The sequence below is a fragment of the Corvus hawaiiensis genome, chromosome 6 (assembly GCF_020740725.1).
Source record: "Corvus hawaiiensis isolate bCorHaw1 chromosome 6, bCorHaw1.pri.cur, whole genome shotgun sequence".
NCBI classification, from domain to species: Eukaryota; Metazoa; Chordata; class Aves; order Passeriformes; family Corvidae; genus Corvus; species Corvus hawaiiensis.
In genome coordinates, this window is record NC_063218.1 from 59,469,820 (window position 1) to 59,486,891 (window position 17,072).

At 43.7% G+C, this 17,072-nt stretch overlaps 1 long non-coding RNA gene across 1 annotated transcript; it reads left to right on the forward strand.

Annotated features, from left to right (window-relative positions):
• Window positions 1–1,163: 1,163 nt before the first annotated feature.
• Window positions 1,164–3,441, forward strand: LOC125328145. Its single transcript, XR_007204555.1, has 2 exons — window positions 1,164–1,196; window positions 1,595–3,441. It is a non-coding gene; the product is annotated as an uncharacterized LOC125328145 (long non-coding RNA).
• Window positions 3,442–17,072: the final 13,631 nt, after the last annotated feature.

A 17,072-nucleotide genomic window follows, 5' to 3' on the forward strand; every position in this document is an offset into this window, starting at 1 on the left:
TATGAAGACAAATAATAGTATTAGCAATTCAAGGGAGGAAGAAACCCCTTAGTTAAAGAAAAACATATTTTTCTGCTTTCTTCAGATTGGTTTCCAAAGACAATTTCCACTGTGATCCAAATGATATTTGTTTGCTGTTGAAGGGTGTTACATTAAAAGTTGTAACCAAGGATGTTCTTCATGGGATGCTCTAAGAAAGCTGATTTCATGTTTATGGGCTGCAGCTGAAAGTTAAGTTTTCAGCTTTCAAACACAAGTTGTAGCTGTTCATTCTTCTCAGCTCAAATAATAGAAGTGTCCAAGAAGTAATTCCTGTTGACTTTCCTGTTGAAAACTCAGGTTCTCAAACTTCATCAGACAATATTGCCTTGTATGCTTATGTGCACTTGTGTGTATTGACAGGGTGGGAGGCTGGAAGACATGAGCTCCTGTTGACACAGTATTGCTCAGAGAAGAAGGTACATATCTGCTGGGATAGTCATGTTTAACCAGAGAAGTGGTGTTCGACATTATTACTCATTTGAAATCAAGCACTGCAGTTAATTTGTTCAAACAGAAGATTGGTGGCCTTGTGTGAAATCATGCTGTGCCATCAGCCCTGGTCTGGCCAGACTGGGTGAAGAAGTAAAATCAGAAAAAAACCAGGAATCTTTGCCTTGTTTGTTCCCAACAAAGCTAAGGGCTTGTCCTCTAGCATCCACCTCTGTTGGGGTTTTAGTTCTCCTCCTGTTTTCTTTTTCTCTTAAAGGAATTTTCCCCATACATGTTGCCAGGCGGACAAATTACTGGGTGCTTAAAAAACCAAAAGACCTGGCCACAGGGGGAGTGGTGCATCTGGCTACTCTCTTTCACCTGGGTTTGTGGGCAGCCAGTTCCTGGAATTTTGGACAGAGAGGCTGCTTCTTCGCTGCCTTCCTTCTACCCGAGAGACCCCGGGATCCCAAGCCCGCCTTCCCTGCCCTACTGGGAGCTGGGCTCTGGGTGCCCTGCCCCCACCGTTGCTTTGAGCCTTTGCTACTCTGCAGCCCTGCTCGCCCTGCCTGCCGAGACCTCTGTGGGGTTCCCACCACAGCTCCAGAGTTTTGATACATCTCGTCTGCCACCTGGGATTTGTGCTTGTCCCTGCTGTTCCAGCCTGCTGTTCCAGCCTGCTGTTCCCGAGGGTCTGGCTGGACACCGGGATCAGCTGCCAAGGGGTTTGTGAAGCTTTTTTGTTCCATCTCTTCCTGGGATCCCAGGGCACCAGTGCCGCGTGCTCCCGGAGCTCGCTCCGGAGCACCCCCTGCAGCCACGGGGGAACCATCGCACCTGCCCTGCTCACCGGGAGCTGCCAGCACCCCTGCCGGCTGTGACCATAACTGCACCCAAGGGGAAAGGGCCTGACAGCTGAGAAGGCTGGCACTGGGTTTGTGATTCTGTTTGTTGTTACTGCCGTAATTATTGTTTGTTTACCTTGTTATACACACACATATATATATAATAGTAAAGAACTGTTATTCCTGTTCCTCATATCTTTGCCCGAAAGCCCCTTAATTTCAAAATTATAATAATTCGGAGGGAAAGGGGTTGCAATTTTTTTTTCTTCCATTCCAAGGGAGACTCCTGCCTTCTTCAGCAGACACCTGTCTTTCAAACCAAGACAACCTCCCAGGGAGAAGGATGTCCTCTCACAGATACACCCATTGCTGAGACAGCAACAGAAAGTACTGCAGGTGATAACTGGGATCCGTAGGTCTAAGCAAGTTTTAGTGAGTATTTATTTGTATATCTAGCCAGCTTCAGGGTTGGGACCCTGGTGCCAAAGGTTATGTTGACCCAGAAAGGAACTGGAATAGATCCAAACTCCTCTGCATTCCGCTCTCTGATGTATCCAAATTAATAGAGCAGCTGCAGCGATGTTGAGTCTTGAAGACAGGATATTTCATTCCTGGATTAATGTCTATGCTTAATACTATGATGTTTCATGATGCTTCTCCTGCTCTTTATTGAGCAGTGTTGTGATCCTTGCACAAGTCCTTGGGTCATCGTCTGTAGGCAAGGGCATGTCAGGGATCTTGAGTGAGATCTCGCAGAGGAGGGTACTTGCTGTTTCAGACCTTCCTAATCCTTAATTTAAAAAATTTCTTTATTTTTAATAGTCATAAATATTCCCTGGAAAGAAAAGGAATCCATGAGCTCATGGCCCTTCTATACTCAACAACCTTATTTGAGAGAGCACTTTTCCCCTTACAGGAGGAGCAGCAAGGTATGTGTTTATGAGCAAGGATGTCTGTCCATGGCAGCAGAAAATGTGAGCTCATCACATCCTTTCTTTCTTAAACAAGAACCTAAAAATACTGCCAAAATCCCTCACTGGAAAACATAGAATACAGCTCCTTGGCCACATATAAGCTGACTGGATCTATGCCTCTGTCCAAAACACTTTCAGATTTATATGCCATGTGGACTAAATGAAAATACTTGGAGGGAAAAAGGAGGCTTTCAAGGATTATTAATTCTTCACGTTATTCTGGAAAAATAAACCTATGGGTAAATAGAATAGAAATGTGTTTACTCTGATGAAACATTTAACCTGACAGGGAGAGGTAGTTGCAGAGCGATACTCGTATTCGCTGTCTAATCTCCAGGAGATCTTGGCTACAGATCAGACCCTTTAGTCAGCCCATAGCCCTAACAAAGGTAAAAAAGGTCAGAGAATACTCTGCAACCCTTATTAACCTTTAGCCTGAGCTATGGTGATTTTTTCAACTTGAATCCGTTACTTGAAAACTCCATTTCTCACTTATGTAAGCCAAAGCTTGTACACACCAGGTAACCAGCACCATCATCAGCTGGGTCTTTGGTGTGTCCAGAGCTGATGTGTGGGGACTGGAGCTCTGCACATCTTAAGGGCATTGAGAGCAGAGCAACATCCTCTTCTAATGAGAGGCAGTAAGTGCCCAACATGTGTGGGAGACAGAGGAGTAGAAACTCCTGCAATTAAAGGAGGCTTTGATTTACAACCCTGGAAGAGACTAGGTCTGGCCTAATTGGCAGAGATTTATAGATCTGAAGCAAAAGGATTACAAGCTTGTGTCCCTATAATTATAAGCAAAATTGTACACTGGGTGTTCTGGTGGAGGGTTTTAAAATATAATAGTGTGATTTTATACTGTTTAAGTTAAGAATGTAGATGGTATAAGAGAGAGAACTGTGTGTACGTGACATGAGAAGTTACTGGTCAAGACATAGCTGCATTGCAGTGAGAAGTGCCACAGTGAGAAGAGATAGGTCATAAATCTAAAACAAAGTGTCGTTTTAAGTGCCTACTGGATTAGAAAGTTATAAATTACATTGTCACCCTAAATCTTGTGACTATTCGCCATTATTCGGAGGTATTGTAAAATCTCAAGCCTTGACTGATGTGTTTGTTGTTTTAAACAATAAATTTGTGTAATTGCATAGTCCCCTCCCTGAAAGTTATTTTCCTCCGACACGTGAACGCGCGGGAAATTGGACAAGTGGTGCCGGGTGTGCGGTGGATTTACGGCGCAGAGGTCGGAGTCAGGATGAAGAGGATTCCCCTGGTCGACGTGAGTTGATTTAACTGAACCCTGAAACGAAGGGTGATCAGGTGGAAGCTAAAGCTGAAAGGAAGCTTAACGAAGGGTTGCGGGCCGATTTCTCCCATAGCACACCGGAAGGAGAACTGCCTTCAAGGTTGGGTGGAGGCAGGGACCGGGTAGGTTAGATATGGGTGAAAATATTTCAAAAGAACAAAGGGATGTTTATAATAAGTTAGATGCCTTACTCAAGTTACATTCTGAGCCTCTTCCCAGCAAAGAAGTGAAAGATTTATTGCTTTGGGTTTTTCGTAACTGCCCTGACGTTGACTTTGACCTTCTTTTTACTAAATCAGTTTGGGATGATATTGCAACTAGACTTTACGATCTCGCTTTGAAACACGGTAAGGCGGCGGCTATGTTAATCCCTGCTTGCCGAGTGGTGATAGAATTGTTGAACAGCTCAGTGATTAGTAGCGGCTCTGAAATTTTAACTGCGCCACAGGCTCCCTCGCAGTCGCCCCCTCCGTCCGCTTGTGATATTGCACCCGAAAGGGGGGGTGGTGAAGAGAAGAGGGGGGAGCCCTCGGAAGTGACGTATGGTGCCGGAGGGCGGGAGGCCCCGGAAATTACATCTCAGGAAATGACATATTCGGAAGTGATGAAAGCAAAGATGGATGCCCCCATGACAGCTCGGAGGGTTGCCGGTAGCACAGCAGATGTGCAAACTCAGGATGAGAGTTTACCATCAGTGAATGAATTTGATTTAAGCCTTCAAGATATGAATAGGCTTTCCTCTGCCGATAAGCAGAGAGAAATAAAACTTAGCGAAAAGCCTTGTCTCCAGCTAGGTGAAAACATCCTAAAGCAAAGGTTCTACATTACAGTTAATCTACATTACTGTTAATCTCAGCATCAACACAGAAGGAGACGGAGGAAGTTCATGACAGCGTTGTAAGAGAGATTAAAAGGGCTGGACTTGAGATTTCTACGTCAAAAATACAGGAAACTCCACCATGGAAATATTTAGGATGGAAAATGACGGAACAGTCAATAAGGCCACAGAAAATACAGCTTCGAATTAAAGTTCATACTTTACAAGATTTGCAGCAGCTTTTGGGAGAGACAAATTGGATTAGAGTTACTTTAGGGATTACCAATGATGAACTTGCTCCAGTTTTTGATTTGCTAAAGGGAGATTGTGACATTACATCCCCAAGAACCCTCACACCTGAAGCTCTAAAGGCACTTGACAGAGTAACAGAGGCTTTTCAGAAAAGACAAGCACATTGTTGTGTAGATTCACAACCATTCTTCCTTGCAGTACTGGGGGAAAAAATGCAATTGTATGGTCTTACATTTCAATGGGATGCTTCTGCCAAGGATCCCGTATTGATAACAGAATGGGTCTTTTTGCCTTACAGATCTCCAAAGACAATCTTCACAACAATGGAAATGTTAGCTCAGATTATAATCAGAGGCAGGTCAAGGTTGTTAACTATGGCAGGCAAAGATTTTGCAATAATTTATTTGCCTCTGAAGAAGCAATATTTTGATTGGGCACTATGAAACTCAGAAGAACTTCAAATTGCATTATTGAATTATCCAGGCACCTGTTCTATTCATTTCCCTAGTCATAAATTATTTCAGGCAAAATCAAGCTTCGGAGAAAGACCTCTGTTAAGTGAAGTGCCTTTGGATGCTGTGACAATTTTTAGTGATGGATCAGGAGAGACACATCGTTCGGTGGTAACGTGGCAAGACCCAGAAACTAAAACATGGAAACAGAATATTCAAATAGTAGAGGGTTCGACCCAGGTACTAGAACTTGCAGCGGTAGTTAGAGCATTTCAGCTTTTCCCGGAGCCTTTTAATTGGATTACAGATTCTGCTTATGTTGCTAATATAGTTAAGAGAATAGAAGGATCAGTTTTGAAGGATGTTAGCAATAATGCTCTGTATCGTCATCTTAAATGTCTCTATGCACTTGTGCAAAATAGAACTAATCAATATTTTGTCTCCCATATTAGGGCTCATTCTTCACTCCCAGGATTCCTGGCGGAGGGCAACTCCAGGGCTGATAAGTTAACAGTTGCCATAGTGAACACCTTGCCAAATATTTTTGAACAAGCAAAGTTGAGTCATGCCTTTTTTCATCAGAATGCACAAGCTCTTACGAGAATGTTTCGTCTTTCCAGAGATCAGGCTAGAGCAATTGTAAATACCTGCCCAGATTGTCAACTGGTGCAGCCCCCTGTCTCCATGGGAGCAGTAGACCCTTGAGGGCTACAGAGTTTGCAATTGTGGCAAATGGATATTACTAAATATCTGCCTTTTGGAAAATATAAAAATATCCATCTTTCAGTGGATACATTTTCCAATGCAGTTTTTGCTTCTGTACACACAGGAGAGACAGCAAATCATGTGTGTCAGCATTTTTTGCAAGCTTTCGCTTCCTTGGGGGTACCTCAAGAAATAAAAACAGATAATGGTCCTGCTTATACAGCCCAGAAGGTAGCCACATTTTTGATGAATTGGGGTGTTCGCCATACTTTTGGAATTCCTTATTTGCCCACGAGTCAGGCAATTGTAGAAAGGACACATCATTCCTTGAAGCGTATTTTAGATCAGCAAAAGGGAGATCTAGCACAAGCAACACCACAGATGCAATTAAGCAAAGCCTTGTATGTTTATAATTTTTTGAATAGTTCTTCTGCAGAGCCCGATCCTCCAATATTTAGGCATTTCTCTAATAGCACACACGCAAAATTGAGAGAAAATCCTTTGGTTCTGATTAGAAATCCAGAAACAGGACAAATAGAAGGTCCATTGCCATTAATAACCTGGGGCAAAGGGTTTGCTTGTGTTTCTACAGGTACGGGACCTAGGTGGCTTCCTGTGAAGAGTGTGAAACCATATCACGCACAGAAAGAAGTTGACAACTCTACAAGTAGAGAAGAGAGTACGCAGACGTGTACTTCGCAGAGACTACAGCCCATACCTGCAATCTTTCGTTTTATTGTTAAAGCTGTAAATTTTAGGCTTTAGGTCAATGCAAGAGTGCATAAGCAAATGCATTTTAAAGATCTTTTGGCAAATAATCCTCATTTTTCTATTTAAAGAAGGTATAAAATATTTTTGTGCCTCATCATTAGATGAAGTGAAAATAAAATTGGGAAATACAAAAAATATTCTTACAAATTTGTTCAGAGATTGAGATTTGAGAAGGAGTCTTTTGCCAAGAGAACTTTCAAGAAACATGAAATTTAACCCAATGTTAAGTTTGTTTTTTGCTTTGTTTGTCTTGTTTGTTTTAAGTGGGACAGCTTTGCCGGTTGATCAACCTAAGACCAATGTTTGGGTGACTTTAGCTAATGCTTCAGGGTTGGATACTCTATGTCTGTCTACCACAACTCCAGAAAATCCATTTTCAGCTTGTCTAGTCAATGTTCCAATAGAGAATTGGCCAATCCCAGAGAAGATTGACAGGGCCTTACGAGGTACCTTTGCAGGATCAAAAGTTTGGGAACACTATACCCCAGTAAATACATGGGAATGGCGGACTCCCTATCTTCCTAAAACCTCTGATGAACCTGAAGAATTGGAAATCCTTGGTTCTTCTGTAGAAGTAAAATTCTGTGTTGAATTCCATTCTATGAACACTAATCAAGCACTGATGAGAGATGTTTCTCCACATCACCCTGTGTATAAGAACCACTCCTTTTGGTGTGATAGTACTTTTGTAGTCTCATCTGCACCTAGCTCTATTCCTCTGCAATTACCAAGAGGAATGTTTTTTGTATGTGGAGACAGAGCATGGCCAGCTATCCCTTCAAACATTAAGGGTGGTCCGTGTACTTTGGGAGAGCTTACACTATTTACTCCTAATATGAAGACAATTGCCAACATGAGACACAGACAAAAAAGATCTGCTCCGCATCAATATGGACCAGAGTGCAAAGATGATTTTACCCCATGGGGCTATGGAAAAAGGCTTGTAACATCTCTTCTTATGCCACCAGTTGCCTCAGTAGTTACGTTAAAGCAGTTGGATCGGTTGGGATGTTGGCTGAGTAAACAATCTAATGCCATGTCCCTTGCATTAAATGGCCTCTTAGCAGATGTCAAAGATGTGACGCATGCAACTTTGCAAAATAGAGCAGCCATTGATTTTCTTTTGCTGGCCCATGGACATGGATGCAAAGACTTTGAGGGGATGTGCTGTATGAATCTGTCTGACCACTCAGAATCTATTCATAAGAGCATACAACAACTTAAAGAGGGTGTGTTGAAAATAAGAATTGGTGATGGAACTTGGCTAGATAATTTGTTTAGTGGATGGGGTTTAGCATCGTGGGTAAAGAAATGTCTTACAACAGGCCTATACATTTTGGCAGTCATAGTTATAGTTCTCGTGATGGTACCTTGTCTATTTCAATGTGTACAGCGAACGATTGATAAATCCATCAAAGGAGTTTTTTTGGTGCAGAAAGGAGGGGGAGATGTGGGAGACAGAGGAGTAGAAACTCCTGCAATTAAAGGAGGCTTTGATTTACAACCCTGGAAGAGACTAGGTCTGGCTTAATTGACAGAGATTTATAGATCTGAAGCAAAAGGATTACAAGCTTGTGTCCCTATAATTATAAGCAAAATTGTACACTGGGTGTTCTGGTGGAGGGTTTTAAAATATAATAGTGTGATTTTATATAGTTTAAGTTAAGAATGTAGATGGTATAAGAGAGAGAACTGTGTGTATGTGACATGAGAAGTTATTGGTCAAGACACAGCTGCATTGCAGTGAGAAGTGCCACAGTGAGAAGAGATAGGTCATAAATCTAAAACAAAGTGTCGTTTTAAGTGCCTACTGGATTAGAAAGTTATAAATTACATTGTCACCCTAAATCTTGTGACTATTCGCCATTATTCGGAGGTATTGTAAAATCTCAAGCCTTGACTGATGTGTTTGTTGTTTTAAACAATAAATTTGTGTAATTGCATAGTCCCATCCCTGAAAGTTATTTTCCTCCATCACGTGAACACACGGGAAATTTGTCAAACATGGGTTTCTTCTCCACATTGGGGAGGCAGCAACAGGTGTGGATGGTGCTTTGAACATCTGCTTGGGTGTCTTGTGCAGCTATTTGGACAGGAGGACAACACAGGGCAAGTGGAATAAACTTAACAGCTCCTCTGCTATAACCTGTGCCATGTATAGGAAGAGAAATACTCTAAGTGGGCATTCACAGTGATGTTGAAACAAGGGCATAGCCAGGATAAACAGCCAAATGAGAACACAGGATTCCTGGACACATGCTCATGCTGGAAACAAGTCTCATCCTCATGGAACATGCTGTTTCTGAATATTCTCTTGTGTTCAAATATAAAGGAAATACAGGCTTTCTACTGTTGCTAGCACTGTATCTGATTCCCCTGGGGAGTAAGCAGCAACGTGCCCAGCCATTACCTTCTCCTTCAGAGGAGAGAGTAAATTGCTGAGGGAGCTCCAAGTGTAGGAGCTCCAGGGCTGCAAATGAAGTATTAATTTAGGAGCATGGTGCCACCACTCATGAAGCCAACCTCCCTATAATTTGTGCTCAAGAATTATCTTAAGGGAAAATCCATATTCTTACCCATATTTAGGCTGAGGGAGGCATTGAGCAAGCTTGGTGTGTCATCAAAATGTCAGGAAGAATAAAGCTCCCTAACACTGTAATTTCAGTATTAGAAAGCAGACATTATTTTGGCATGGGATGCATGTGGGATCACTTCTCCTAGCACACACACTTGCAAAGTTCCAAACCTGTCATTTATCTATACAAACCATACATATTCATCTTCCTATTCATCTGGGATTCTCTTCCTACTTCTCAGAAACCATTTGCATATACAAAGCTATACACCTTGTAGTTGGGCATGTACATACAATTTGGGGAATGGTCTCAAGAGGGTCTCTGGTGGTCGTTTGGGGTATAGCCCCCACCTCACTTTATCCTTTCATGGTCACAAATTGCCTGAGAACAACTCAAGAGCTGCCTCATGTCCTACTGGCTTGTCTCCTTGGTAAGGAAACTTCTTTCCATTTTGTGAAACTTTAAACAATGGGTCTCAGTTTCTCTTGTCACAACTGAGATACTGCAAACAGTATTTTGAGTATTTATGTCAGGTGTACACTCCAAACTTCTACAAGATCAGGAAGATCACTTTACTACTATAGGCTGTAATCCTACCACTCATACTTTTTCTCAACAGACCTTAGTGGATCTCTCACAAGAGGTTGATCTCATTATATTTCCAGAAATTTCTTCTGAATTCCCGTAAAAGCATCTGAGAGCCCATTTTGCCCTGATTGCAGGCACAGTTCTGCACATTAGTTCTTGGCTTAGTTCCTGTACAAAAGAGATGGCTTTGTGCTTCAGCTGATGTTTGTATCACTTCAGCTATGAGGTTGCAAAGGCTGAGTCCAGGGAAAGAAATTCAAACAACCAAGTGGAAATCTACATGGGTGAAATCCCAAATAACAGGAAAGGAATTCTTTGCACAGTGGGTGTAGCCAGAAGCAGACTGTGAGATACATAGGGTTACCCCTCTGTTTTATCATCTTACTCAAAAAGAATTAATCTGACTGAAAAGAAAGGTCTGAAGCAAATCTGGAGATGAGTGAGGTGCACTAGAGGAGACAATGTTTTGCTCTCTTTCACTGATGGTCTTTCTTGCTTTGAGAAGCTGTGCAATTGCCATCCCTGGAAGTGTTCAAGGCCAGGTTGGACGGGGTTTGAAGCAACCTGATTTAGTGGAAGGGAGGTTGGAACTTGATAATCTTCAAGGTCCCTTCCAGTGCAAACCATTCTATGATTCCATGGTAGATACTCATTATTTAAAAAACAAATTATGTTTTTAAAATTAATAATAATGCAAATAATGACAATGAATAAAAATACATAAAGCACATAATTATAAATAAAAATATATTGGTTTCGCCCAGGACAGAGTATTTATTTTTGCAGTAGCTGGGAGGGAGGTTATTTGACATGCCTGTCATTGCCAGGTGTGGGGAAAAGGGACTTTCTTCTGGCGGGAATGGGTTCCTTCTGGTCAAGAAAAGGTGGTGGACAGAGCAGTTTGGTATTTGTTTATTGTTGGGGGCTTTCTGTGTAAGTAATTTTTTTTCCTATACCATTTGTCATTAATATTGCCGCTGTTAATGTTCATTTTCTTATCTTTGCTCTTTTCAGTAAATTGTTCTTACCTCAACCCATGATCGTTGCCTTTTGTGTCTCTAGTTGGAAGGGGGAGGGGAAGCAATGCGTGGTTTTAGCAGGAGTACTAATTAGAGAATACCATTCCCAAACCGTGACAGCCTTAACTGGTGTCCAATGTGGGTCATGAAGGGTTGATATAGCAACAGATCTGCCTAGAGCAAGTTGGAAACAAGTTTGATCTAAGTATTTGCTGTATTAAGTCTGGAACCACTGGTCACAATGTTTCTTGGTCTGTTCATGTGGGTGTGGCACCTAACCCTGTATATCTTTCCATATAAGCACTACGTGCCCATCATGGAGCTCATTTTCAAAGCAGGAAGAGGGATCAGGATTGCTTTGCTGTGCTGTGGAATATCAGTCTATGACACAACATCAAGGGCAATTAGGGTATTTTGAGATGGGTATGCAGTGCTGCTCTCCTGCCCTTACCTTGGGCACTACCTTTGGGAGTCCATTAATAATCGTATCCAGTCTGTGGAGGGAACAGGGGAGGATGATTTTCCCCAGCTTTTTACCCCCTTTTCCTCCATCACGCCTGTTACAACAGCTTTTGAGACTTGAATTCCCTTTGGATGTCAATAAAAGCATGTTCTTGTTTCTAAGTCTGCCAGATCTCCTCACTGGGATCCACACCGTGTTTAAATTTCTAGGGCTGGTATTCAGAGATCTGCCCCAAGAGTGGATAGACATGAGTAGCATGGAATATGGGAGAAAATGGGCCAGATCTTGGAGAACTTCTCCAATGGTTTGGAAGTTCACCCTGGAACAACTACAGGATCCTGTTAAAGTGATAAAATATATGAAGGAAAAATTCTGTGGCAGTTCCAGAGAGATGGGAACTTTTGCAACACGCTGAGCCCTGGCTACTATTTATCAGACACTGCCTGATACTAGACAGCACTCTCAGGGGGAGGAGGAGGAAAGCAGCGTGACTGGCACTGTGGCCACTCAAACTGCAGCTGAACCAGAGGAAGAGCCTGTGCCAGTAGCAGTCACACTATCCTAGTTACAGGAGAAGTTTAGCACTCTGTGGGTGTAACCAAACTGTGTTTTCTACTCTGCTCACATCATTTCTGACAAACTGTTAATGATGGGTCATTTGCAGTACCTTCCCAGTCCACACCTGACACCTCAGGCTCCAGCTGGGTGTATAAATGAGATAAGGGAGAAGAGGCAAACCCTGGCAAGGCAGGGCAGTGTTTCTTTTTCTTCACCAATGACTCAGCCATGATAACTCCCTCCAGTGAAGCACCAGCACAATCACACCAATCCTGAGGGGATCATGTCTGCTAATGGGCCATAATGGACTCAATGGTATCAGCAGAATAAGCAGCTGCAATGACTCACAGTCATTCCATTGGGAAACTCCCACCATGGGGGAGGTACTGAGCACTCCCACCTGAACCTGAGAGTATATAATGAAGGACTTGGGACACCAGCACCATCACTTGATGGATCCAGAGGAGGACCAGAACTTCCACAGGACCACCGCTTTCAATTGCAACTGATACAGGGGGCTTAGAATTTTAAGAATTAACTACTGATCATGATATTGCTAGTATTGCTGAATTTTGTAGCAGCTTGCTAAACAATGCATGTTGCTTGCTTGACATTTATTGCACTTGGCAAGCAAAAGGGAGGTGCAGACCATTGATAAGGGGAAGAAACCGTGACCAAAGATCCTGCTCTCGGACCTTGAAACCAGCCCGAACCAGCTCTGAAGTTTGGACTTGGGCCAGGAACACAAGGAGTCTGCGCAAGAAGGCGAGGTAAAAAGTTCAACCCGAGGAAGACTACTTACTTCATCTGAGGAAAACCTTTACTTTATCCCAGAGACCCTGGCCCGCAACCACCAGGGACCACTGCATAAGTGCACTGATATGTTAATAGCTTTAGAGCTAATAATACAAAGCAGGGATAGGCAATGAATATGTACAGGCGTATTGTGTAATCTGACGCATATGTAGCTTGTAACTAGATAAATATTAACCCGAGCACTGCTGAAGGCATGCATATCTTTGGAGGAAAAATCCCCCATGTGCCTCAGCTGATTAAAACATACCTACTTTGCAACTTTCAAGTTGTGGAGTCTTTTCTGCGTATCACAACCATCACTTCAACAGGACTGCAACCACATCTTGATAGGACTGCAACCACCACTCTGACCTGCAGGGTGCCAGGTTGCATTCTGACTTTGTGGGTTTAAGCCAGTTCTTCTGTATCATTGCATTTATTTTATTTTTTCTATGAAATTGTACCTCCAACCTGAAATCTCTCTTAAGGTAATTGTGTGGGGTTCATTTCTCAGGCTGATTTACTTTCAAACCAGCCTATGCACCTATACAAAAGAAGAAATCCAAGACCAAATCAGTTCACCTAGAAATGGATGAAGAGGAAGCATGTCCTAGTTTGAAAGACGGGTGTCTGCCAAGGGAACCTCCCTTGGAATGGAAAATGTGACCCCCTTCCCTCCAAATTATTATAACCTTGAAATTAAAGGGCTTTCAGGCAAAGATATGAGAAAAGGAATAACAGTTCTTTACTAGTGTATATATATATATATGTATAACAAGACAAACAAACAACACCACCGGCAGCAACAACAAACAAAACCAGAAGCCCAGTAACAACCTTCTGTCGGCTGTCAGGCCCTTTCCCCTTGGGTGCAGTTCTGCTCACAGCCGGCAGGGGCGCTGGTGGCTCCCGGCCGGGCAGGGCGGGAGCGATGATTCCCCCGCGCCTGCAGGGGGCGCTGTGGCGCAAGCTCGGCCGCCTCTCTGTAAGTGGGTGATGGTGGGCAGGCGGGCGAGAGAGATAGGAAAGGGGCTTCATCTACAAACCCACAGGGGAAGCTGGTCCCGGTGCCCCTCCAGATGGCAAAATGGGCTCTAGCAGGAACCTCAGAGCAGCAGCTGGAATGGCAGAGGCGGGCACACCCTAGGGTGGTGAAAAAGATGTAACAGAAAATTCTGCAGCCTTAGTAGGAGCCAGGGGGTTTGGGCAGACATGGGGTCTTAGGTTAAAGTGTAGCAAAAAAGCCCAAGGCAGTAGCAGAAAACAGCGATTTAGCGGGGGTGGGGGGAGGGGGGTCCTGGGTGCAGGGGAACCAGTCGGAGACACGACACGAACGCTGATACAATTTGAGCATCGTGCTCCAGTTTTATTGTTTACTTACACCAAGTTACACTTTGCAAAGTTCACGCCCCTTTCCCATGAGAGAGCCTCTATGCAGCGGGGGAGCTGACTAATGTATACCTTTTCCCAAGGCTGTTCAAGGCTGCTGGCTAGCAGGTGCCTTGCAAGCCTATCTTCAGCCTGAGGCCCCGTCAGGGGTACTTCTGCAACAACGCTGGGGTGCCCAAGCTCTCCTGGGGTATCATATGCCCCTGTTCCACAGGGAATTCCTCTACAAAGCAGGGCTCGGCAGCAGCAGCTGGGCTTCTCCATAGCAGCTGCCACACTCAGGGAGAGACACCCCTCCGGGAAGGAGGAGGGGATTGGGGTCCTGGGTTTTTCCCCTGAGGCACCTGAGTAGATGGTGAGGGTCCTTTCTAGTCAGATCGGGTGTTACTAAGGTCCCAGTTCACCGGCTGCTCTTATGAGTAGAGGCTCACCCACAGTAAGGAAGAAGCAGTGCCATGCTGGACTTTGTGGTGGCAGCAAATCCTTCCCATTGTAGCAGCAACTCAACCATTCCCATCCAATCCCAAGAGCGAGAGAGAAAGCCAGGAGCTGAGCCCAGGCCCCTGACCCCCCAAGCCAAAAATCTCATGGTATCTCTGCCCTTCCCAAGAGAAAAGCCCCTGGCTAAGAGGCTGCAGCCAGCTGCACCCCTTCCCCCCACCTTGGCCACTTTTTTTCTCTCTTAAGTACCGGTCGTTACTATCTCTTAGGCAACAGATGGGAGAAAATTCCCTGAGAGAAAGGGGGAAAAAAAAGGAAAAAAGAAAAGAAAAAAGAATCCTAATCTCCAACAAAGCAAGACCCTCAGAATAGGAGGAAGAGATAGAGCCAGAGGTAGTTATGCAATCCCTATCCCTGGCTAAACTGTGAGATACGCAAAAAGAATTCAGCTGCCAGTCACATGAGCCCCTGGTGACCTGGCTGCTCCAATGCTGGGATATCGCAACCCAAAATATGAAACTAGATGGTAGCTGAGCAGCTGGGGTCCCTGTCCTGGGATGCAGGCATTGACAAGAGGATCGGGAAGAGGACACAAACTCTCAGCCTCTGGAGGTGACTCCTTTCAAGTGTGAGGGAAAGGCATCCTCTCAAAGATGATCTAGTAGTGTGCCCAAGCAGGTGGAATGCCATGGAGAAAGGTATCCAGTCTCTGAGAGAATTAGCTGTGCTGGAGGAACTCAAATGATGAGCAGTCCCCTGTAGATCCAGATGAGGTCCAGTGTACACAATCCATATGGCAGAAGTTTGTATGGAGCGTGCCATTGCTGTACACCAACTCATTGGCATTGATGTCAATGAAAGAAGGAGAACAAACAGTGCTGACTCTGGCAATATGAAGATCATTTTTGTCCTCCCTATCTACCTGCACCTTGGCTATGGAAAGACTGTCCATGGCACCTCTGAAAGAATTGAGTCGGACAAAAGGACTCCTTTCAAAAATAGCCTCTTAGACACCTGGGTTAGAGAACACAGTATTGAGTGAATGTATCATATTCCCTATCATGCACCAGCCTCTGGGAAAATTGAACAGTACAATGGACTGACTGTTCAATGGTCAAAAACCACATTGAAAGCACTGGGCAGTGGAACCTTTGAACATTGGGATCTACATTTAGTGAAGGCCTCTTGGTTAGTTTACACTGGAGCTCTACCAGTCGAGATGGCCCTGCCCAATCAAAATCTCCATGTACTGTAGAAAGGGACAAAGATTCCGTGGTGCATATGAGAAATGTGTTAGGGAAGACAGTTTGGATTAGTCCTGTGGGGCGGTTTGACATTAGTTAGGCACCAGCACTACAAAAACTATTCACTTATTTGCCTCTGCTATACCTAAGCAGAGAAGGGGAAAATTGAAACTTCATTTTCATAAGGTGAAATAAGGATTATTGAGGAAAACAGAAAAACTTCAAGGCAAAAGAAGTCCCCACTTAAACAGTATGAAGAAAATTTATTACTAGCAGAATTAAAAGTAAAAAGAATAATGAGAAGCCAAAGCAAACTTTCAGAACACCTTTCTCTTCCAGTACCTGCTTCTTTCCACCAACTTGTGCAAGGGAAACAAAACATGGGGTTTTGGTCAGTGTTTCATAAGTCTTTCTTTATGTTTAAAGAAAAGAGTTTCTTCTGCTGTGCCGTGGGATCTGTCCCATGGGAGATAGTTCTCTGCAAACTTCTCTAGCGTGGTTTCAAACTTCATAAAAAAGTCTTCCCAAATCTGCTGCAGTGAAAAAATCCCTCCTATGAAGTTTTGCAGTCTTACCACAACTGCCATCATGGATCGTAATAGTCATGGGGTTTTAGTCTTATAAGGATGAGCTATTCCAGCCTGAAAGCAAAGGCTCTTGTCGCGGGTTCGGTTTGTAACCGGGCGGAAACACCAATTTAGTGTAGTGGTTTGGTCCAAAATACTCATTACTGTTTATCTGCTGTGAGATAAGAATTAGGAGAAATGCAAAACAGGCACCAAACTTGAAAGAATATAAAGAAGTTTATTAACAGACCTAAAAGAAGAAAAAAAATTATACCACCTTCAGAACTCTCCTCCTCCCCCCACCTTCCTCCCTTCTCCCACTGACAATGTGAAAAGACAACCCTTAAGATGTTCAGTCTGTTTACCACTTCCATAATAACCTTGTTCAGTCCATTTAGAAAGAGAAGTCTCTTCTTGCTCATGCTATGAAAACATTATCACAACGAGACAGCCGCCCACTTCCAAATATTGTTCAGTCCATTTAGGAAGAGGAGTCTCTCTGCCTGCGTGTGAGTCCTTTCCCCCGACTTGCAGCTTTTCCCGCAACTGCTTTCGAGGGCCCACTCTTGAAGTTTTTTGGGGTACAATTTTAAGGTTGAGCCGTTCAGAAACAAAAACAGAGGCCCTTCTCCTTCCCTGGGAGCAAAGGGTCTTCATCATCTTCATCGTTAGGACTATCTCTGGGAGCATCTCTAGGAACTGAGGTTTTCTCCTTTCCCATTTGGAGCAAAAGTCCTCATCTGGTTCATCTCTAGGGACTGAGGTTTTCTCCTTTCCCGTTTGGAGCAAAAGTCCTCATCTGGTTCATCTCTCCCTGTCCAAACTTCTCATGAAATT